Source organism: Malurus melanocephalus, unplaced genomic scaffold (genome assembly GCF_030028575.1).
Source record: "Malurus melanocephalus ecotype Western Australia unplaced genomic scaffold, MMel_1.1 scaffold_11, whole genome shotgun sequence".
NCBI classification, from domain to species: domain Eukaryota; kingdom Metazoa; phylum Chordata; class Aves; order Passeriformes; family Maluridae; genus Malurus; species Malurus melanocephalus.
This window is the reverse complement of record NW_026623243.1, coordinates 734,433-758,286: the sequence shown is the minus strand read 5'-3', so window position 1 is coordinate 758,286 and position 23,854 is coordinate 734,433. Positions and strand designations below refer to the sequence as shown.

At 40.5% G+C, this 23,854-nt stretch overlaps 1 protein-coding gene across 1 annotated transcript in view; it reads left to right on the top strand.

Moving 5' to 3' along the window:
* The first annotated feature begins 13,564 nt into the window (after positions 1-13,564).
* Positions 13,565-23,854, top strand: part of FAM3C (FAM3 metabolism regulating signaling molecule C) — a 31,123-nt gene continuing 20,833 nt past the window's right edge. Inside the window, exon 1 of the mRNA XM_057378423.1 lies at positions 13,565-13,691. The gene's annotated coding sequence lies outside the window, so the exon portion shown is untranslated. The remainder of the gene's footprint in view (positions 13,692-23,854) is intronic.

Sequence of the window (23,854 nt, the reverse complement as noted above, 5' to 3'; positions counted from 1 at the left end):
AACAAAATTAGTTTTTAGCAGCTACTGCATCACTAGCTGTCTCTCCGTTTCTTTCAGCATCAAAGCCTAATGTTTTGGTTTTGTCTGATATACAGCTTTACAGTTCCTTGTTTTGTGTTGCATGAGAGAGCTCTCAAAACACTGGGATGAAAAGACCTAATGTGTCCTTACAGGAAGCCAAGTCTTATGTCTGAGAAAGTTTCCCACACACTGGCTATAAAGCATGTAAGGCAAATGGCCTCAGTGATGTGTCCTCATATGACACATTTTCTATTCTGATCATGTGGCAAATCTCCATCTTGGTCACAGAAGTCTGAGGGGAAGGTCAAAGAAGTAACAATTCATGTATAGCCATTTATTCTGAATCTGCGATTGTGAAGTTTTACATAGGTTTTATCATGGTATGAGACTGACATGAGAATACTTGTTTTCTTCCTTAGTGATGAGCACCCTGATGTCAAACTATCTTGCAGCCTTTGGGAAAGGATCTGTATTGCCTGAAAACAGTGATGCTGCAGGCATTTGTGGGGCAGTGTGTCATTCTGCTGCCGAACTCAACAAAGTGAGAGGAAGACAGTCATGTTTTCCACCCCTGCAATCTTCTATCAAGCTGACATAGCTCATGTGTTTGCATATATGTGGAGCCTGATGGGCTCCAGGCACAACAGAACTGCTGTGCATGTGCAGATTAAACTTCAATGCCAGTAGTGCAAAACCAGCATTCAAAGAGACTGTCACTTCCAGTGCAGGTACAAATCAGTTACACAGTAGATCCTGTGTCCTATAAAACTCTCATGCTGTGCCCATACACTGTAGCACAAGTAAGCATTAGAGATGTGACTGTATGTCCTGGATTTGTGGACATGCAAACACTCAGCTACTTAGAAATCCTTGACAAGKGGCAAAAAACCCAGTAGTTAAGAAGGTGCTTCATAAAATCAGTAACCTACTGCTGAAGTTGGTAAAGTGAGAGCRTGCAATGCCTGGCAGAGCTGTGCTGCACACTGGTTTCCCATTGTGGTCCCAGTGCCAGTCCAGTCATAATGCCAGAGTGCAGTGGAATTGGGGAGTGAAGGCCATTTACATTACAAATAAACCAATTTAGGATCTTAGATTATTTGGAGAGCTTGGCAACTGTTTCAGCATTGCATAAGCTAAACTGTGAATAAGAAGTCTGAGGGATATATTGGACTGGAAATCCATGTCAGAAATGATGAGGATAGGTATAACTAATCTTCCACTGATATCTCTGACTTGTCTGGGTGGGGTTCTCCACTCTGCYAAATTGACCTGAACTTAGCTTTATACCTGTTAAGTGCCTATTCAGCTGTGTTTTTCTGACTGACCAGGTACCCAATAGAGCGAAGCAGTTGACTCAGGAAAAATAACTCCCTCTCTTGCTCTTTTYCCCAATATTTCCTTTTCATCTCCTGGAACAGTGTTAGGTTATAAGACTGGAAAACCCTATTCAAGAGCAAGAATAGTCAGCAGTGGAGTTCCCAAGCACTGCAATTATGCAGAGAAATGAGACCAGTCAAAGMAAGCCAAGATAAATAGTAGCAGGAGCCTAAAGATACACAAATTCCAGATTGAGTCAAAACCACACACAGGTTTTGCTGAATAAAAAAAAAAATTTGGAGTTTTATTTAAAAGCAGCCCATTAAATACAATTTTTTGCAACAGAGCACATGAAAGTGTATCCACAGAGGGACTGATTCAGCTTACTTTGAAGTCCAAAAGAGAAAAATTAGGGACCCAGTATTTTGGAAAGAAATTCTAGCAATAAGGTCATCCTTGAGGCAAGAAACTTGAGTGTAGGTTAGCCTAAGAATGCTGTAATAGACAGAGAGAAAAGCCTCAGCTTTGAGGTAGGCTCAGACACCAGCCTTTCATCTGCTGCCCAGTCACTCTGTGTGTTCCATCTATGGCATAGTAGTTATCCCACAACASGACTGGATGTTTGACTAAGCAAGAAATAAAGTTTAATCACCACATAGCAGATAATTTGGTATTAGATAAAACTCTTACAATTAGATATAACAGCCAGCAGCTCTTGCTCACATTTGTCAAAATTTCACCTAATGTATTTCATATAATCCTGTCCATAGAAAGTGTTGGCCAATGGAGGCAATGGGAAGTCTGCCATGACTTCAAAGGAATCGGGATCTCCCCCATATTCATCACATGACAGTTTATTCAGCGTGATAGCAAAAGTGAGGATACTTTAAAACTCATTTAATATGTGGAAGGAGTATTAGGTACATAGTCCATGGAGAATCMACTGAATGCCTCATCTTTGCCAACACATATCTACCCTTCAAAAGGCACACTTTTTTGCTTAGTTTGGTTCTAAAATGCTCATATTTATCTGTTTTAGTCAAGTGAGTGATAACTTAGCACTGTTTCACAATCTCATAAGTGGGAAGATTAAAATTATGCTTGAAATGCTGCTCCACTGAAACTGATACAAAAACTTTCCTGGATGTTGCATAATGCCAGGATTTCATGCTGCCTCAGAGGCAATATCTGAACATACTGTGTCTATCAGTGAACATACTGTGTCTATCAGTTATGACTGTTGACTGGAAGACAGTCAGACTTTTCATAACCTTCAGCAAATATTTACATTCTAAAAATGCTTAAAAGCTAGTATAATTTCCCTTAGGAATCTAGAACCAGCATTTTCCCTAATAGATAGGTCAATGAACTCTTTAGCTCTGTATTTGACAGTGGCTAATACTACATATTTGCAGAAAAAAGGTCAGGAAAAACAATGAATATAACATAACATATTTTTTCATGGTATATCCTACCATAATATTCCGGGTTTTTGTGATAAACTCCCAGAGTCTTGGTTTCAGCTAGACAATTGTGTTGAATGTCAATCAAATAAAAWTTTAGAAAATATGATTTTAATGAAATCATAGAAATGTGGAGGTTGACTGGTTCGTTTCCACTCAAAGCAGGACTGTATTTTATCCTACCTTTAAACTCTCCCTCTTCATACAGCAATTGAATTATTCTCTTGGCTTTTCCTTCAGGCTGGACAAACTCCCACACATGTTCCTACCCCATCACCATGTTAGTGGCTCAAATTCTACTTCACATCCACTATGACCTCCACCACGAGCCCTCTTCATCAGTGCTTCTGCTCAGCCAGTTAATTCTCAGTGTATGGAGGAATCCTGCTCCAGGTGTAGAACTTTACACCTCCATTCTTACAACTATAAGAAGTTTCTGTTAGCCCAATCATCAAGTTTCCAAAAGCCATCCTGAACCAAAGCTCTACTCTTTGGCAGGCAACTCATTATCCCAGTTTAGTGGATTATTAATAGTTTTCATTGCATTTAGTAATTCTAATCATGGTTGTTGGTTTTTTTTGTTTTTTTTTCCCCCTGTATTTGACATCGTGCATCACAAGAGGGATATTGGAGCTTTTCCTAAAACATTTCAGTGTGAGAATGCCAAACAACCATGAAACACATGAATAGCAAGTAGTCTTTTTTTGAAAAATCTAGTGTAGCTTTGAAGTCACTGCCACCTCCATAGCAGCTTTCTACTCTCCTGTTTGTGTAGATCACCAAGCCAAAGCAGCATCAGTACACAGGTCTTGTTGCCATGTTAGGCTAAGTTTGAGACAGGAGCAATGGCATCACAAAGAATTGGAAAAGAAACAGACACAAACTCACTCTGTGAGCTGAGCTGCAAGGGCTGCAGGTCCCTTGACTGCGTGACTAGCATGTGAGAAGTGTAAAGTAGAAAGAACAGGCAAGGAAGGTGTTGTTTTCATTGGCTGAAGACAGAATTGGATGRCCATCTGAGGCAAAAAGAAGGCATTTAATTTTAACTAAGTCTCTTAATAGAATGTGCTGAACTTTGAAATAATAAACCTGATTATATTAATATGTTTTCTGATTCTGAAAAACCAGTAGCATATTTTTTGCTTCTAAAATGGAATATCATGTATTAGTACTTCAAAGATATATTGCAATAAGTAGTCAGTTATTAAGKGCTGTGTGAAGAAAGCACTAGCAACAGCAGTGCTATATGATCTCATCACTGTGGGCACTGCTGCCTTGTCTTGTGTTTAGGTGTGGCTTTATCATTTACATGCCTAGGTATGGTCAGCCTGCCAAAACTCCATTGATATCTGTGTCATTTTACAGAACAGCTTGTAATAAATGGATATGCAYATGCTCACAGCATTAGGCTCTGATCTTGAATACAGATTCATCAGAGCAACACTAAAAAATGAAAACTATTATTTTTGCACAATAAAAGATTTTAATATTTCAAAATCTGGAATAAAACCAGAGTGTTGAGTCTTTTCATGGCATGCTGCCTCAACTCTAGGGAAGCCTCACCCCCACATGTCAGGGGAATTGGGATTGCCAAGAAGCCACAAAGTGGAGGGTCCTTCCTTCCCAGCTCTCAGCGCTCTGTCAAACCCAAAGCAAAGCWGTCTGTAAGCTCAAGAGCTCCTAGAACCAGCCAGAACGGCTGTTGAGAAGAGAATTGGCAGGCTCATTTGTCTTGGAAACCTGCCCAGATTCCATTGGAAATTGGTCAAAAATGGAAATTCTTTTGTAGAACATTTTGATTTCAATGAATGGCATACCCTGATGAAGAAATGTTTTATCAGAAATTTTCTAGGCAGATTGCTCTCTGTTGGAAGTAGAAAAAGGTATTTTTATAGGATTTTTTTGGTTTGTGGTTTGTTTTGTTTTGTTTTTTTCCACTCCCACATGATCTGGTAGGATCAGATTAACAAGCTAAGCATCCTGAACATTCAGTGGCATTTGATTCTGAGGTTTTGCTCCAGGAGCCCCTCCCTGTAGCTGAAACCTAACTTCCAGCTCCATCATTTATTTTCAGTTAGGGAAATTGTTATCAAGTGAAGCTGATACCACAAGATAATTAATTGCTCTCTACTGCCACATTTCTTGTATGCCCATAAATGCTCTTAAGTTCAGAATAATTAATTGAACTAGAAGCCTGCCTCTGATTAAAGACAGGCATTAATACCAGATTAGTCGTAAATACAGAAAGGGATATTTCCTATGGAAATCCTGGTATATCTTTCTGTAAGCAGTTTTTATTCACTTAGACATCTTCTAATAGTGCTACAAGAAATAAAATCTTGTAGCCCCAAAAGCAGCTTCAAAAAGTGCAGAATTTTCTGGTTATTCCAGTTCTAAAATGGTAGTAAAAAAATGCTCTGTGACTCTAAACAAATTTTATGGGTAGGTGGGCAAATGTCAGATTAATGTCATCTATTGCTGTGAATCAAGGAAAATTCTGTTAATGAAGCAGAAATGTTTCTACAAATACCACAAAGACWAACTATCTTTCCTCAGGTAATCATTAGAGGCCCTATCATGCTTAAGAAAAATAAAAATATTTAGGTGAGTGATCTAACCAAGTTAACAGGCCAGGCAGATAGGAGAAATGTGGTGGTTGCAATATATAGTGATGGTAGCAGTGTTGTGGACTGTGCCTTTTCTGAGATTTTCAGATGCAATCCTGGCACCCAAGACCTGGAGAAAACTTCCGTGACATGGGTGCAATACTGCTGGAAGAAAAATGCACCCGGCTGTATAATGCCAAAACCCCTGTGCTATTGCCAGTGATCTGTCCTGGTTCTAGGACAGAACACTGCTCCCATTGGCACTCCAGATGATGGAGCACTGAATTGCTAAATAAGCAGCTACAACCAATCTGTAAGAGCCTGTGAGAGTTTTAGAGAACAGGAATATCTTCGAGAAGATCACGACAGAGAACAGAAAACATACAAAAGTGCAACTTAGAGTTAAAAAAATCAGCTGCATAAATCTGGGACTGGAAACTCTCAGCAGGGTGGCAGGTCCACAGGTCAGGATGTAGGGGTCACACACAGCAACAGCCAAGAATCAATCAATGAAATTGCTGTGGCAAAAATGGAAGAAAACATCAGGTAACAGTACTGTGTGACATCATAAATAAATTTTATGTTGGTGATGCCTAAATAGGAGAGGTGCGTTGAGGTTTGGCTRCCATGTTTCAAAGAAATTGTAATCCAGAGAAGGAGATGAAAGTCTGTAAAACATGATCTGTGAGTAAGGCTTGCAGGGAGTGTGACTGTTTTGTTCAGGGAAGGCTGGGAGAAAACAGAAGAAAAAGTCTTCAAACAAGAATAGCACATGCAAAGCAAATATGTGGTTCTCTGTATGTCATCACCATAGATGAGAGGAAGAAATGAGTGTGCACTACAAGAAGGAAGGTTTAGGTCAGAGGCCAGGATCATAAACATTGATAAGTAATGGCATGGGTGATTTACAGAAACTAGACCCTCCCTCACCAGGTGGAGTTTGAAGGAAAGTTTAATGATTCTGATAGGAAGCAGAAAGGTTGAATTAGGAGACCAGAGGCAGCTTTCAACTTTTTCCTGATATCTATGAAAACTATGTGTGTCTTTATCTGACAGTCAGATATGGCAAATTCTAAGAGGAACAGATCTAGGGGTAATTTTAACCATTTTACTCAGAGAAAGATCTTCAGTAATTTTTAGCAGAAATATAGCACTTCAAGAAGGAAAATACATRAATAGGATGCTTGGTAACACAAATCTGTTACAATAACAATTGTCTAGTCTAAGTCAAGTGACTAACTTCAGTATGTCTTGCAAAGAAACTAACTGTGCACCAGCATAACAGACTTTCACTCTTCCAAGTATTTTCCTTTCCTTTTCCTTTATGCTCTTTCTGTTTGCAGGATAAAAAAATGATTGCAAGAAATAAAGGCTTAGAATTCAAGTCTTGCCTAGATTATTTGTTTAAGTAGGTAATAGATTTTCCTTTAGACAAGATTTATTGCTGAAAATTTCAAAAATAAACAAAAACTAACAAAACAGAATAAAAACCCCCAAACAATCCCACAAACCAATGAACAAAGAAGTAAAGGAAAGATCACATTCAGACAAATTCAAATGCCAAAACCCAAAACTGCTGTCTGTTTTGTTTCAGGAGTGTTGCTAGAAGGGATTGTTAGCACTTTATTTAAGAAGTGCAAGACATTTTGTGCACTTATACTTCGCGGCATATGTACAATGTCACATTCTGTAGAACTGGTGACATTTCCTACAGAGACACAGGGTCAAAAGACAGGCCATGGCCTGATGGAAGAAGTTCATGGTTCTTTGGAGAAGCTTGCCTTCCTCTGGATGTTGTGCACCTCTGCATTTTTAGGGGCAGCAGGGGGGATCTAGGAGATTTTTCTGTCTGAAATATCTAYAAGCTAATATTCAAGTTGAAACTTGAACACAAATTTAACAAACTGGGTGAATAGATCCAGCAAAAACAGAGCATGAAACACCTCAGCACCAAAGGGTGCCTACCTTGGAATACAAGCTGCATCTTTTCATACCTCRTGAGCTCTTTCTTTCTTTCCTTTGTTGTTTGTACAGCAGATTGCTGCAAAACAAAGCAAACATTCTTCCAGTGTCATTATTTGAATTAAAGCACAAGTTATCTGTACTTATATCATATGGAAAATATACTTTAAAAATTTAATAGAAGTAAAAAAATCATGAGTTCAAAAATCACATTATTGAAGCCAGCAGCATGAGAAACAGTTAAAAGTGCTGATGTATAGGGAGGGACTGCCCTGCTGCAAAAAGGAGGTGTCAGTTCTGACCAGGTACTGTGATCAATGGGATTATTATTAAAATTGGCTGGTTACRTGCCATACTTCTTTGGCTATTGAGATAAGCCTCCTTCAAAGACATGTGAATTTAAGCGACCATATTAATTCTGAAGTAGAAGGAAGTAACCAATGAGAAATATTTTTTCCTCCTAAACTGCTGAGCTCAGAAAAGCACCATGCCTGTGGTGAACAGAAAGTCTCCACTGCATTTGTTTTATTGCTTAGACAGGCTTAACCTCTGTCCCAGCCAGAAGAGCTTTTGAGAGAGGAGTTGGTTAGCTGCAGGCAAAGYCAGAGCCTGCTTGCATTTCACAATGAATGTTATTGTGCTGCTTTGAGATGCTCAGCAACACTATTGCTACACAGATACACAGAAGCATAACACCAGTGTGAAGGTGGCAAGTGAACAGTGTCAGAGGGCATGTGGGTTAAATATGAGCTGACAACTTCCACCCCAGGAGTTCTCATATTTCTGGTTCTTTTCTCCGCAACTGCAAAGCAATGCTTTCTAACCTCAGCATTCAAACTGCCATAGCTTCAGTATTTTAATCTCAGAGTACTGTATCTTCTGGCCTTGAAGAGATCATTTTAGCAGTGTTATCCTATGGCTGGTGAGCCATAAGCTCTGCTGCATCCCCACATTTCTGTTCCTGGAGTTTCCACAATTGCCAGGCATCCTTTCATTAGATTTGAGCTGCCTGTACTAGCCTGTGTCTAGTCTGGTCTCCAGATAAAGCTGTTTGACCTGAAACCTTCCCCATTTTAGTCTCCTGCACTCAAAGTGTGTTTGCTGTCCAAGTTCTCTTTTTCACTTTCAAGGTCAGTCAGATGCCTCGAGCACCAGGTCTGTAACTCTGGTTAGAGCTAGAATCCCCTCTTCAGGGCTGTTCCTATCAATCTAGCTAAGGATACAGTTCCTTTCCCGTGGTCTAGCCAAGCATGACAGTAAGGACGGGTGATCACCACTGCCTCTGCACTTTTTATCTTACTCATCACTTGAAACATAAATGGATGGAGCCCAGTCATTCCATCCTGGTGAAAAATGTGTGAGCTKGCGAAAAGTGTGAGAATCCTCAATTATACAGGCTGCTCTCTGTTTCTGTCTAATCCTATATATAGGATTTAATGGTTCTTATTATAGTGGCACCTGAGGGCCAAAGAGTCTCTATCTTGCAGATATTTGCTGAGCTGCCCTGTTTTTTTGCCCCATGACCCTGAGAGTTTTCTCAGATTAGATTCTTTCCTTTCTACTAGAAAAACACAGACATGATAACTACTGACAATTGTAGATGGGAGGAATGGTTATCTTGAACAAGCACTAAGATGTGGGTGGACATGGAGAGACTGTCCATCAATTCCTCTCTCATCATCTGTGATGTGTTGGAAAAAACAAAGCATACTCCTCACACATTTGCACAGGTGGGGGGAAAGAAGGCTGGAAACTTGTGGCTTCTAGCAACAGGAGGAAGGCTCCCACTCCTATCTGCAGATCTGCACCTACGAAACATTGAATGCCCGGCAGCAGGGTCCAGGAGCTCAGTCCAGGAAAAAAGTTGCTAAGCCTGAACTTGCAACAACACCTGGTGGAATCTACAAGTGACAGCAGGGGCAGACTCCTGCTGTGGGAAGAAGGTCCCCATAGGCTGACATCACCCACCGGAAAAGGGCATTTTCTTCTTGCTGGGGCATTATCTATGTGTCTCAGATACTGAAGACTTGTGGGGTCTTAGACTATCATCCTTTGCTACTCTTCCACATGGGCAGCAATGACATTGGTCATAGAAAGCTGTGAACATTTTAGGCACAGCTCTATGGCTCTGGTGGTGAGGCTCAAGGACAYAGTGGGCCAGGCCTTCTGGTCGATCCTGCCAGAGAAAGGAAAGACAGGTCTTGAGGAGAAGAGACTGCAAATTATCAACTGGCATCATGCAGCTGGCATCAACAGGAATCTTGTCTTTATAAGATCCCATCCGAATGTCGACAACTGCTAGGAACAGACAGGGTGTTCCTGAAAACAGGCAGCTACAGCAGCTCTGCCGTAGGACTGGCAAACATGATAAGGAGAGCTGTAAATTTGGAATGACAAACCAACGGGGAGGGAAATGACTTCCTACAATCAAGTAAGGAGGTGGTGTGGGAGGGGGTGCAATGAACAGAACAGGGTGAAAGAGGTCAACTTATGCAAAAAAGGTCAACTTAAGCAAATAGCCATCAATAAGGGAGTGCCAACAGTATGGCATTATGGAAAATGCTCTTGTATCTTTTTCTGCAATATCAGCTCAAACTGGTGCTTTATCTGACATGCTTTTTCATGAATGCAAACAGCATAGACAACCAATACGGGGGATTACAAATCTTAATTCAGTTGCAGGGCTACAATATCTGATTGGGATCACTGTCATGTCATGRCATAGTTCACACATGGGGTACAGACAGTTTAGTGAGGACTGGGAGGAAGGGGAGGAGCTGCCCTTTTGTGAGAGAGCAGCAGTGATGCATGGAGCTCTGCCTTGGGAAATGTGGGATTTGGTTGAGAGCCTGTGGATCAGGAAAAATACCTTGCTGAAATGAAACATTATAATAAACTTGGAAGCAAGCTCCATATGTTTTCTATGACAGTTACAGTTGGAGGAGGTTCATTGTGTGGAAGAATTCTCATGCTGTCTCAAGATGTTCAGAGTGGTGCTCATGACATTTTACAATGCAGCTCATGAACAATACAATCTGCAGTCTGTCTGCTCTCAGGATATCTACAATTTCCAGCTGGTGATGCTTGTTCTTGATCGCAATGAGTACAACCTCAGCTGGAAATGTKCCTCAGGTGCTTCTTATCTAAAACTGGAGCACTGATTTTTGTTTCATACCCATCCTTTCTATCCATTGTTACCCAGACATCTTAGATCAGACTTGCTCCTTTGGCTGCTTGAAAACTATCTTTTGATACCAACAGGGCGAGAAGTCACAAAAACATTTACTGAATGTATATATGTTCAATTATACCATTATACTACATCATAGGACAAACACTAAATAATACATTCTCTTTCAGACACACACCCATACTGTTTATGTAAAACTTGATAACACCAGTCAGAAAGCCAACAGGATGCCATTTTAAGGAAGATTTTTTATCATACATGTTCTCACATGTTTGGAAGAGGCAGGAGAGAAGAGAGGAGTGAGCTTCATGTTGTACTTACACATTTTAGTTTCTATTTATAGTTAAAACACTCACAACTTGGTAAAAATCACATTTTCCAATTGCTTCAAGGCAAACTTCCTGCAGTAGCCTTTAAGGAACTTTCTTTGATTCCTTTTTTTCTTGTCTCTATAATATTTAAAAGATGGTTTAGGGTTATATCTTATTTTTCATAGCTCTGTATTACTGGTGCTATCAAATGCAAAGTGTTTCCTATGACTGTGCTCTTGTGTTGAGAAAAGTAACTTTTATGCCACAGATATTCCAAATTTTGGAGAGCTGTGTCCCTGCCAGTAACGTGAGGCTGGCTCATTCAAAGTGCCACGGAAATATCTGCTAGGACAGAAGTATTCGTTTATAGCATATGGACATGAAGTTTTAGGCTTACAAGAGAACTACTKTTAAAAGTCACCAGAAATTGTTTTGATACCAGAACTGAGAATCAAGACTGGTGACTGATTAGCAGAACATCTATTGCCAGAGGCAATAATCAAGAGGCCAAAAGTTAAGTACCTGAAAGGGTTTGCTTCTGTATTTTACTTTATTTTCACTTATCCCTGTTATCCCTAGGATGCTAAATGAGGCATGCAGTACATCTAGTTTCCCTGTAACTACATGAAGGAAATGTTTTTGAGCTCAATAAAACTCAAAATCATAGTACAATGTTATAATTTCACTTAGTAAAAATATGTAGTTATGAGAGAGACTAGAAAGTTGAGGTCAAATTCTAGAGACACTAGCAAAGAAATTTGTCAAAGATGTGAATAAAGCCAACAAGGTCATCTTTGTTCAGGCCCAATGTGCCCGGATTCTTATGACATTTTGGCTTCTGATGTTTGCAAAATAAATAGGTACCATACATGTTTTTCCTGTGTGCAACAGTGTAATCATAAACCCAAGTTATTTTGTTGATTTATTTTTAAATAAATATAAATATTTTGGAATTAAAATTATAACTTCAGAACATATTAGGTCATGATGAAACATTTAGAATATATGTGGCTATGCAACACGTTTGGTTTCATGACAAACTTAATCTACAGAAGGAAAAATTCCATCACAGTTCATCACAGATAATAATAAAAAGCAAACTCCTGTAGGTGTAGATATTTATACTTCTTATGAAAGACCTCTACTTAATGGGCATAGCAATTTCAATATATGAAAATGGTACAACTACAGGGCAAATTAGAAAGAAAAAAAAGAAAAAGAGGAACTGTGAGCCTTCCTGAGACCTGCAAGGGCTGGCATACCCCTTCTTCTTTGGTTCTGCCAGCTGCCATATTTCCAGGGAAGTGTTGCTCTCCACTATCCCTCTATGTGTTGTGTCACCTTTTCATCCAAATAAATAATCAATGGGATTCAATTGCAGCCATTCTCAAGTCTTACTTATTTCATTGACATTGATAGAGATGTATTCTGAGGTGTTGGTTATTGTGCAGATAATATTATTTCTTATTTTAATAATTTGATATTGCTAYTTATGTAATCTTATTAAAATGTTTGTTTCTATTGCAAACATTTGCTTATCAAAGGAGTCAGCCTCAGTTCGCATACTGACCTACAGCAACTAATCTTGCTGTAGACAGTGCCATCTAATTAGTAATCRGGGAAACATGGTTAGATTTAATATATTAAGCACTAACTGTCAAACTATGGTATATCTATATCRTCATTTAGAACAAAAAGCTATAAATACCATCTTTCATTGAGCAACACTCCCACTGGGTTTTCCTTTGCTTATTTTGAGATTACAGTATGCATGAAACTTCACTATGTTGTGAAAATCTATTAAAGAAATTAGTTGATTGATGTTCTAATAACCACCCTATACCAAAGACAAGTTGGTTTCAAAGTATGCTTTTTTTAAACCGATAAAAGAAAGCTCTGTTGACTAGACATCGTTAAAATAAGACATGGGAACTGCCTTTTGTCTACCTGACACTGATGATGTGCGATATGCCCTACATTTTGGCTGTGGCTTTGTTCTCTGGTAAGAGAAGTACCAWGCTGATCTTGTAAAAATGCTCTCTTGCTGGTTTGACARYAGCGGAATTTACAGAGTCCGGAGCTCTGCTCCCCAGCCCTTTCCATACCCACCCCAGCAACAGTCCAGCTGAGGGAGATAGGCCAGTAGAAATTCCCCACACAATAAAATGCTGTTCTTCCTGCTTGCATCCCCACCTACCCCAAATACCCCTAACTCCTCACCTACCCCAACTCATGGAGGAACATCAGTGCCAAAAAAAAAAATAAAAAATTAGGAAACAGGGATTATCTTTTCTTCTTATGCAGTAACACAGATTGGCTCAGTCCTGCTGATCATAATGTTTTTAAAAGAAAAAGGTGGGACTTTATTTTAAAACAGAAAATGCCCTTTCTGTTCAGTAACAGAAGATAAGTTCTGCTGTGTTTGGGTAAAAAAAGAAAAGGTGTGTAAATTACAAGGGAAACCAAGCCGAAACACCGCGGTGACCGAGTCTCTCCGGGTCCGGGTCCGGGGAGCGGGCTGGCTCTGGGCCCGCCGGGCTGACACCGCTCAGAGCCGCTCCGGCGGATCCCCGGCCCGAAGGAGCGAGCAGCTCCCCCAGCGCTGGGGCGGCGGGTCCCGGGGCGGCCCTCGGGCGGGGCGAGGCGGGGAGGGGCGGCCGCGGGCCCGGTCCGCCACCGGCAGGGGGCGGGTGCTCCTCCGCACCTTCCTCCGGCTGCGCAGCGGCGCCGGCTCTGCTCGGTTCCTGCTCGGGCCGGGGCAGCCTTCGCGGCGCGGCCGCCGAGGGAACGCTGCGCGACGTGTCCGCGCCCTACGGCCCCGGTAGGTGCTCGCGTTCTCCGCGGGGCTGCGCGGATGGCGGCCCCTGTCCCTCTCCCGCCGGGCATCCCGCCGCATCGCTCTCCTCTGAGCGGGGCAGCCGCTGGCCGCCAGCCCCTGCCTCCGCTGCCGGCTTCCCCCGGCGGTGCCCCTTCCCCGGGCCGCCTGGCCCTGCTCCCGTCCCCTCCCGCCCCGGCAGGGGTGAGGCGGGCCGGGGCCGCGGGTCAGAGCCGGGCGCTGTCCCTGTGCCCGGGGCCCCTGGCCGGGCGGTTCGCTGGGCGGGGGTCTCGTTCCCGTCCCCGTTCCCGTYCCSGCCCGCCGAGGGGTCAGGCCAGCCYGGAGGCGGCGGAGGGGCCCGGAGCGAGCGCTGGGGGMCGCGCTGGAGGAGGAGGAGGCACCGGGGTCGGGCCGGCTGGACGCCCCGGTCCAGGGAAATGGGTGAAACGCTGGCAGCGTGGCAGCCCCTTCCTGCCGAAACAAAGTCAGCTCGGTGAAAAGAGATGGTGCTGCTGCTGCTCGGGGGTGGTGTTCCTGGATTTGCTCTGGAGTACGGGGTCGCGGACGCTKTTGGCGGATGGGTTGTGGGGCTCAGCCCTTGTTTAACTAAAACGCTGGATCGTTTTAGTTACAGAGAACAGCCGTGAACTCCTAAGGAAGTTGAATGTGCTGTTTGCGAGAGGTACTTGTGGAAGTAGCTTGTGTGCCTTTGGTTACTGGCCTCTGAGTTGCTGAAGTGGGAAAAAATATAGAAATTATTCTTTTTTCCCCTCTTAGGTAAATGCTACCATATGTTAAGCCACGTGTTTGGCTGAGGCGCTGAGGTGCTGTGTAACTAACCTGACTTGTTTATCTTCCCATTTTCTCACATTTAAAAGAGGTTAAATGGCAAAGTCATAACTCCAGACTTGGGTGAAGATCTTTGAATATCCAGTTATTTTTATCATTTGGAGTGGCCTGTAGTGCTGCACAGGCTTGGAGCCTGTGSTGGCACTTTGTTGGTGAACCTAGCTGACTGCTCCTCTTTTTTAACAAAATATTTATTTAATACTAATTGGGGAGTTATTTAGAAAATAATMAAAACCACAAACCCACACCAGAAATGGCTAGTTAATGACTGTACAACAGTCGTGATRTTTTCTTTTTTTTAAAGCTTTCGAAACTTCTCAAGGTATGAGCGTCTTCATTAGTACATATTTTCCCCCAGGGTTTTTTTTAGGTATGAAGAAATCTTTTTCAGCTGTTGGTTTGCATAGCTGTTCGTGTGGCAAAACAAGTTTTGTGACTTGCTATAGGCCTGCAGGTAGGCTCTTCACAAGCTAATAGCTTGCTGTTGTCATGTAATAACTTCTAATCACTTCAGAACCAAGGAAGCACCTGTTTGTTGCATCTTCCATCTCTTTGCAAAAGTCCTGACCGTTTCACCCAGTAAGAGTGCAGAGTAAATAGGTCTTAGTAATTGCTTCACAGAACCGAGAGTTCCTGCCCAGCCCCTCTAAGTGCAGCCCAAATGCTTCAGGGCATATGTGCTGTATGTACAATGATAGAATGGTTTGGGTTGGAAGGGACCTTAAAGACAGTCTAGCCCCACTGCCATGGACAGGGACACCTTTCTCTAGACCAGGTTGCTTAAAGTCCCATCCAAACCTGGCCTTGAGTGCTTCCCGGGATGGGTTACCTACTCCCTCTGACCCCTGTGTCTAATCACATCCCAATACGAACCTGAGGTACACCACTTGTCACTGCTCTAGTCCCTTGGACTTTCGGCCACTGACAGCAGCTCTTGGAGTGCAGCCATCCAGTGACCACTCACAGTTAATGAGAACTCTTAGTGCTTTAAGAAGTGGGATAATGTAGACAGAGTTAAAACATTTTAGTAGAACTTTTTTTAAGTATTAATTTTCCAGAGTGAATTCCTGAATGCTTAGTTTTTAGGTTTTTGGGGAAATGCTCACATACTATACAGGAAAGGGATTTTTTTTTTATAAGATCTTAAGATGGATTGATACTGTGCAAAAGTATTTGTCTGCTTGCAGATTATTTTGTAGCCTGAAGAYTGAGCATCCATAAAATGAATCCATAGCAGACACAGAGAATTGTTCTTAAAGATTTAAATTGATCAAAGAGAATTTGTTATTCAAATAGAATTTAGATTCTAGGTTTTTTAAACCTTCAGTTCCAGTGAAGTGTGGGGATTGACATGTGAGTGGAGTGTAATGGCTGCAAGTCTTTCTACTACTTATATTGGTTATCAGTGTGTCCGTGAGTCATTATATAAGTGATAAGTATGTTCAGTTTGGAGTTTTCCACTAAAATTTGCTGAGACTGTGTAGGATTTGAGGCATAATTATTGTAAACCTCCATGTTTTACCTGCCAGTAGCTAGCTGCATAGTCCTGTGATAGTTGTTTTGCTGTCAGCAGTACTGGAATTATTGTAATTGTTTTGCAGTTTAGAAGAATCTGTCTGAGAAGTCTTACATTGATCTGAAACCAAGATTATACATACATTCTCAGAAAAAATGTAATTTGCATTAGTGTTAGAAATCTGAGAGTCTTGTGGTGAGACCATAACATGGGTGGACAAAACTAGCAGCTAAATGCTGCTGCACTTTACCTCTCAACACTCTTGAAAGTTGCCCTCTAATCTGTCTTAAGTTATMTTCTCTTTTATGGCAATAAGTTTCCTTAGTGAGCAAAATCACGTGGGCTGGAGCAGCCTGGCAGGTGAGCTCACCTATCTCATCAATTTTCCTAATAGCTTCCTAATACCATGTAGGCCTGAGGTCCTGTGATGTGAGAACACGACAGATGGGTGATGAGGAAGTAACTTCAAACTGGTATTGATGCTTGAAATAACACTTATCTTAAGCATCTGTAACCTATAAATAGGTTTTCCTGGCTTCCTGCTTCATCATCTAAAATTCTGYGTCTRACCACAAATGCAACCATACCCTTCTCATGCTTTTGTTAAGGATGTATGCATCCTGAGAAGACTTAAGGATTTTTTGTTGTTGTTGTTAAARTAAATAAATATTTTGCTGGGGAATTTGTGGCTCTATTTCCACCCTTTAATTTGTTTCCATCTGCTTGTGTCTTGGTGTTATCCACAAATTTAAAAATCTTATTTCTTCAGTAGTTCATTGTTGTCTGTATTAAATGGTGGATGACTGTATGAAATGATATTTCACCCAGGGTWCCTGAAATTCAGTCACAGCACAGTTTTCACAGGACATTAACAATAGTTACTCCTTTGGAATTGTGTTTGCTCCCCATATACAGTACTRTATTTTTATAATGCAAATATAGTTTGTATCTTTGTTTGCAGACTGAGCTGCAGCTTAGCATTTTCCAGCCTTGGCCTCACATATCCTCAATACCAAGAGAATGTGAAATAGGCTTCATGGAAGAGAGGAGAAACTTTCGAAGACTGTGAGGACAGAGGGAGCCGCTGGAGTAAACTGCGCTGCATTTAATGTGACTTTTGAGTCAGTTTTAGTGGCAGAAAGTTGCACAATGTGTTTAAATGTACAAACACATGGTAGTTCTCATGACAGTCTAGATAAAATCTTAACATCAAAATACATAACAGYCTCCTTTCTATTCATAAGACTTGTTTTCTTGTGACTGGCTGCCTTCCTTCCCTTCTCCCACCCTCTCTCCAGTTGTCTTTTGTCTGAGGCAAAAGTAACCATCTCCTAATAACAAAAGTTTTTATTTTTTATTTTGAGCTGCTTTGGTATCCCCAGTTATTTGAGTCATCATTTCACAAAGGTTTAAGCTGGTTAGCTAGCATTAGCTAATGTTAGCTAGTATTGCTGCTGCTAGAAACCCTCTGACCTGCTCCCAGACACTTTAATCTGCTTTCGGATCAGCCTTGATACTCTTGCACTTTCTAGGTGAGGTGGTTGAGGGAGCTGCTGTGGCTGCTTGTGCGCTTGCTGGTCAGCTGAATATCGGTGACACATGAATGATTTTGGAACTGCATTTTAGTTGATTCAGGCAGAAGTTTATTACAGGAGTTCCTGTGACAATTGGTGAATTTCTCTTAGAATGGCATGACCCAAAGGGGATCTCATCAGGAGTTGTTARAGTATGCAGTGGTAGCATAAAAGCACCTTCCTGTCAGCTGTGTAGAGTATCAGTGGTGAGGGCACTGGAGTAAGCACCTTTCCATCACTGAGGGATGCTGTTCCTCAAATGAGTTTTTGTGTGCTTAATGTGGCAAATTTTTACATGCAGTAAATTGCTATACAACATAATTTCAGCTTTCCCCACCCATAATGATGCTTAGATTTCTGTCTCAAAGGACAGAAAATGTCTGTGTTGGATTTTAGTTAGTGGATAYATACCAGTTGTTAACTAAATATTAAAGTGTGCAAATTATGCAAACATATATTTATATGTCACTAAATTTTTTTTTCTCTGTGAAATTAATTCCTCTTAGATATGGCTTATCTTTTTGGTAGTGGTTACTGTAAGATTGCTCCCATCAAAGATGTAGGTTATGGATTTTTATTCTGATACCTTCTCTGCTGGGTGCTCTTCTCAGAAATCTAAAAACTACAGGTTCTGGGGCTGTCCTGTGTGTTTTCAGGAGGAAGAAGTGAGTCACTCTAGAGCTGTTAAAGAAGCATGTCACTGATTTCCTCTCAATTTTCAAGTATCTTTCACCTCATCACTCACTAATGATGGCSTGTGCAGTGCTAATATGACCCAGTAGCAATGACTTGCCTGCACTACAGAAGCGCTTTGGCTCTGAGTGCCTTATGCTCATGGAGGTTATCAGGCAGCAGCAGCAGTCTCATATATGCATGTGATCCCATTATACAGTATCTTGTAGGCATTGAATGACCCTTCTGTGTGTTGAGCCTGTTGCTRCTCCTTCTTCCCACAGATGATGTGCAGTACTTTCTCTGCTGGGTGCTCTGCTCAGCCAGTGACATGCTCTTTTAATTCTGCAAAGGGCCAAAAGCAATCCAAACACTACCTCACATGGGAGATGAGTAGATGACAGGGGGATCAGCTGTGAGCATGGATTTCAGTGTCCTTAAGAACAAGAGAAACTGGGGATACCACCAGGGTTGTGAGCAGTGACTGTCACTGGGGCATACTTTCCCCCAGCTTCCTGGTGAGATCAGCTTGCTACTGAGAAAAGGTTAAAACCCCTCTCCAACATGCAACCTCTGATAATGCTGAGATTTTGTTAAAGAAGCTTAAATGCTTGGTAGGTGGTATAGATTTGGTTTTATTTCCAACAGTGTGTGGAGATGTCYCTTGTTACTCTTAGTAGCCGTAATCTTCTCTGCCTTACATCGTATATACAAACTCCATGTTTGTAGTCTTGGTATACATCTCTGGGATGAGGCTGGTGTAGCGGTCTGTGCAGTAACTGAATCTCATTCAAAGGATGATTATCTCATTCTGACGCTAAAGCCACTATCCAGACTTGTCTTATGGCTGGGAAGAAGAAGAGTGTGGAGAAGCTGATCAGTTTTCCCACAATAAACTGGAACTATAGAGGAAGTATTTTTAATGCTCCTTTTCTCTGTCCTCGCTTGATAAATGTATTTAAAATGGACCTCAGTGTAAAATTATATGGTAGAGCTGTCCCCTCAAGTAAATTTATGTGGTGGTCTTATGTGGCTCTGTGAAGTCCTCAGTACATGAGAGACATGGATCTTCTGGAGCAGGTCAGCAGTGATATTTGAGGCATGGATTATCTTTCTTAAAAGGAAAGACTGAGAGAAGTGGGCCTGTTCAGCTTTGGGAAGAGATGACTGGGAGGGGACCTCATCAATGTCTGTGAGAATCTGCATGGGGGGTGTCAAGAAGATGGACCCAGGCTCTGCTCAGTAGGGCTGAGCAATAGGACAAGTGACAACGGGCAGCAACTGATGCATGGAAAGTTCCACTAAACTCAAGTTCTTCTGAGGAAGAACTTTACTGTCCAGGTGACCATGCACAGGAACAGGTTGCACAGAGAGGTTGTGGAGTCTCCCTCACTGGAGATAATCAAGAACCATCTGGACACAATCCTGGACACGCCCCAGCRTCATGTGCTCTGAGGTGACCCTACTTGAGCAAGGAGGGTTGACAAGATGACCCACTGGGGTCCCTTCCAACCTGACCCATTCTGTGTTTCTGTGAAGTCACAGTAATTATGTTTATATTTCTTGCTCTTCAGCCACATATCCTTGGTTATGGTAGTTCTGTTGAGGATTGCTGTATAGGGCAGGATAATACTTCCTGATAGTGATGCAATGTTCTRATATGAGGCTTGCTGGTTTTTATGTGAAAACTTGTATATTTGAAACARCTGCTGGATTCTGGCAGCACCTTGTTTCAAGTGAGACTTGGTGATCCCACAGATAAATGTGTTACCAAGATTTATTCCTGTTGTGGGAAAACTGAGCGGACTTTTCTGTCTTATGAAATCAAGTTTGTAATTTGTTTCTTAAAAGCATGACAGAAAACAAATAATTAGTTTTGAACTTTTGAKCAGGTGATAATTGCAGCAGTATACCTCACTCTTTTAAATCTTTATTGTGAGATTTATGTGCTTTGCTGTGATGAAGTGGGTGAGTAAGCTGGTGAATGAGGTTCAGCAATTTGTCCTTGAGGGTTTTATCTATCTGAACTTCAATATGTGAYATTACCCAACCCTATGAAACACAGAGCTAAGATTCTCTTTAATAGGTATGTCAGGCAGCAATGGTATAATTTTTTTATCCTATGTAAACAGTCTGGATTTTAGGGACTGTACATCACATTCTTAACTATATGGACCAGTACACTTTGTGTAAAAATTGAGAARAGTCTTCAAGGAGTGGATTGAGTGCTTGTAAGGCTTTATGTTTTGAGTTKTTTTTGGTTGATGGTTGTGTTCCTTTTTTTGTCTTGGGGATTGCTTTGGTTTTGTCGTTTTAATTGCAAAAGGAATGTGGGTTGAGTTCCATTCTCTGTGGGAAGAATGAATGCCTTAGTACTTTTTTCTCRGCTTCTCTGGATTCAGGAGAATTTTTCAGTGTTTGAGACTGGCTAGTTTGTGTGTTGCACAAGGTGAAAGTAGTGGCTTGATGCCACTAGCAAAAGCTTGCATGGTCAGTGATTTGACATGCCATTTGGGAAAGGTTTTGCATATCAGGTATCAAAACACTCCGGCACAATGCTGCTTCTCATGTRTATTTCCTTTCCTAAAAGTGAAACTGCAGAGTGGTATTTGCAACATAGGACATGCWACCATAGCTGAATCACCTATTTTTAATTTTGGAGTAAGCTTAGGTTTCATTTCCTGAATTTGTCTACATTTGTTGTAAATATAATCTGATAGAAGTAAAATAAAATCTTGTCTTTACAAGCAAACACTTTGGGCCTGATTCAGTTGTCTGGGATACCAGGATGAATCTTAATATGTATATACAGGAACACAATCTGGGTCTCATAATTTTTTATAAAAAATTAATAATTTTACTTCATGGTAGCACTTCTCACAAAGGAGAAAAGAATATATGTATTTCTGATTCTTTGCATTGTTCTGTGTGGACAAATCTTTTGCCTGTGTGGAGTTCTGCCAGAACCTCAAAGAATTTGTATGGATGTAGGAATGCTGCCTGTAGGGAGCAACAACTGGAATCATAGCCTGTGTTTCGAGAAGACACAAATGGTGCATGATTATACAATAAAACTTGAGTTACACTATTTACTTTTTTAAGGATAGAATTCTTTTCTATGTGTGTCCTTCACTATTTTAAAATTAAATTAATTTTATAAGCATGTTGGAAAAACTATTTGTAGCCTAGCAGAAAAGTAAGCAATCATCTGGATAAGAAAACACCTCCTGCATTTTAATAAAATAGTGTGGAATGATTTCGAATGTTTCAGCTGTTTTGTACATGGCATATAATTCAGGTTGGCACAACCATTGGTTTAAAAACAGAATTCACATAAGAATAGCTCATGCTGTCCTTGAAGTATCTAATTGTGTAATTTTGAGTAAAAAAACAGCCCTACTCTGAACAGCCTAAACACAACACATTGAAATATCTTATCAACAGAGAGTAGGTTAAGCAAACCTCTGTTTCATTGATTATATTTTACCAGGTATGAAAAGCTAATTTTTTTGTTTGTTTGGAGGATTTTTTGCTGTTCTCTCTCTTTTGTCCTGTTCTCAGGACAGTAATAAAATGCTTCTGCTAATCCTTAAGGATTGCACTTTGTGCTGAAAAAAAAAAAATCAGAAGAAAATGTCCTAATCTACTAAAGTCTCAGAAATAAAAATAAAAGCTCAAGCCTTTTTAGTTTTTTTTTGATACTAAGTAATTTTGAATACTTATTTAGTTCTAGTACAGTGTATGCTATTCATATTAACAAATAGCAAATATATACAAAACCAGATATAACAGTATTTCACATTTCTGTAAAGTATACAAACATGTAAGTCCTGGTCTGGGGGAAAAAATTTCTACCTGAATTGAAGGCAAAGCATCTTAGGCTGCCACAGATTTAATATTMCATAACCTAGGTACAGATTTGAATATAATAGTATAGAAATGTGGCTTAATATTGAAGGGGACATGAGCTCACACCTTGTAGACGTGTCTGGGTTGAGAAAAACTGCCTCTGGTGTTTTTCCGGATTTTTTATGATAATTTACAACCTCCTTTTACATTTTTTTTGTTTATCCTTGTAACTGGAAGGTTGTTTTTCTTCAACCGTATAACTGCAAACAGGTAACCAGCAGCCAGGAAATACTGAGAATGGTTCATCTCCAGCATTACAAAAAAAATTATTTAAAATAATAATGTATTTAATATATTTTTCTAATAGTTATAAATTAATAGCATTTTTAAAAAATAAACATATTTCTAAAATTTTTTAAAACGACACCTTGAAGATAAGAGATAAATGTGTCTGATCCTTACTTCTCTCTTTCACAGTTCCTTGCAAAGCAGACTTGATTCTTTTATCCCTTAGTTGGTTTATTTAGGTCATGTAATTCTTATCTAGATTCTTCCATTTGGGGATTATGCATTAAGATAGACTTAGAAAAAAACTGCACATGGGTCTCAGTTAAAAGTCAAGATAGCACATAGAGCAGGGTASTTTTCATTTATTTAGGCAGAGCAGAGTAATTGCTTTTCTTTCCATACAAAGCAGTTCTGTTGGTGCAGTTCACGACAAACAGTTGCACTTTTGTGGCAGTTTGACATTATTGACCCAGTATCAGAGAGCTGCTATAATCTTTTTCCATTTCTGCTGCCTGTTTTCCTGCACTCAGTGTCCATTTTGGAGTGTATTACTTTCTGTTTTATTAAGTATCGTTGTTGATTTTGGGACCTCTTCCTAATCAGCTGAGGTCAAAATYCAGAATTATCTTGACCTTCTAAATTCTTGCCTCTGATCAGTGCTTGTTTTTGTGTGCCTATTTTGTAAGCTTAATCCACTCATGTTATCAGGTTGCTAWTAGAAATACTATTATGTTGGGAATGAAATTGACTAATCTGTATGTTTCATTATTATCCTTCAAAACATTAGTTACAATTGTATTTGAAACCCCTTTTAAACTGAAAGTTTGTGTCAAGTGGCCATTGCTTGCTGCACAGTTAGTAGTGCAGACCTACGCCCAAGTGATGTGTGTCCCTTGGCACCAATTGTRGACAAGTGTCCAGAACAGCCTGATAAAGAATTAACAAAAGTGAATTGCATTCATCTTGGGGCTGAACTCTGGACTTCATTCAGTGTTGTGTCAGTGAGTCAGTATTAATAAGAACTGTTAATTTGTCAGTTATTCTCAAGGCAGTTTCCTCTTGCGCAGTGATTCTAGGAGGAAAACTTGCTTAATGACCACTCGKATGAATGAAGAAAGAACTCAGTCTTGGTGTGTTAGAAACTTTGTATCATCTAACAAAACATGATGATGGTTTACCTGGAAACATTAAAGGCTTGTAATTTTCCTAAATRAAGTCATGTTGTAAGCTTCCTCTGGGAAGTCTCTAGCAGGGTTCCCTCAAGAGAAACAGGTTACTTTTAAAAGCAAGCATCTGCTGCTCTACTTACTGAAACTGGTTTAGGTATGAATTGAAATATGTGCAGTAGCTCTGTGGATTAATGTATTTAAATTCCTTATATTTCTGTTTAATATGTCAAGTTAATCAACAAGTTGGATCAG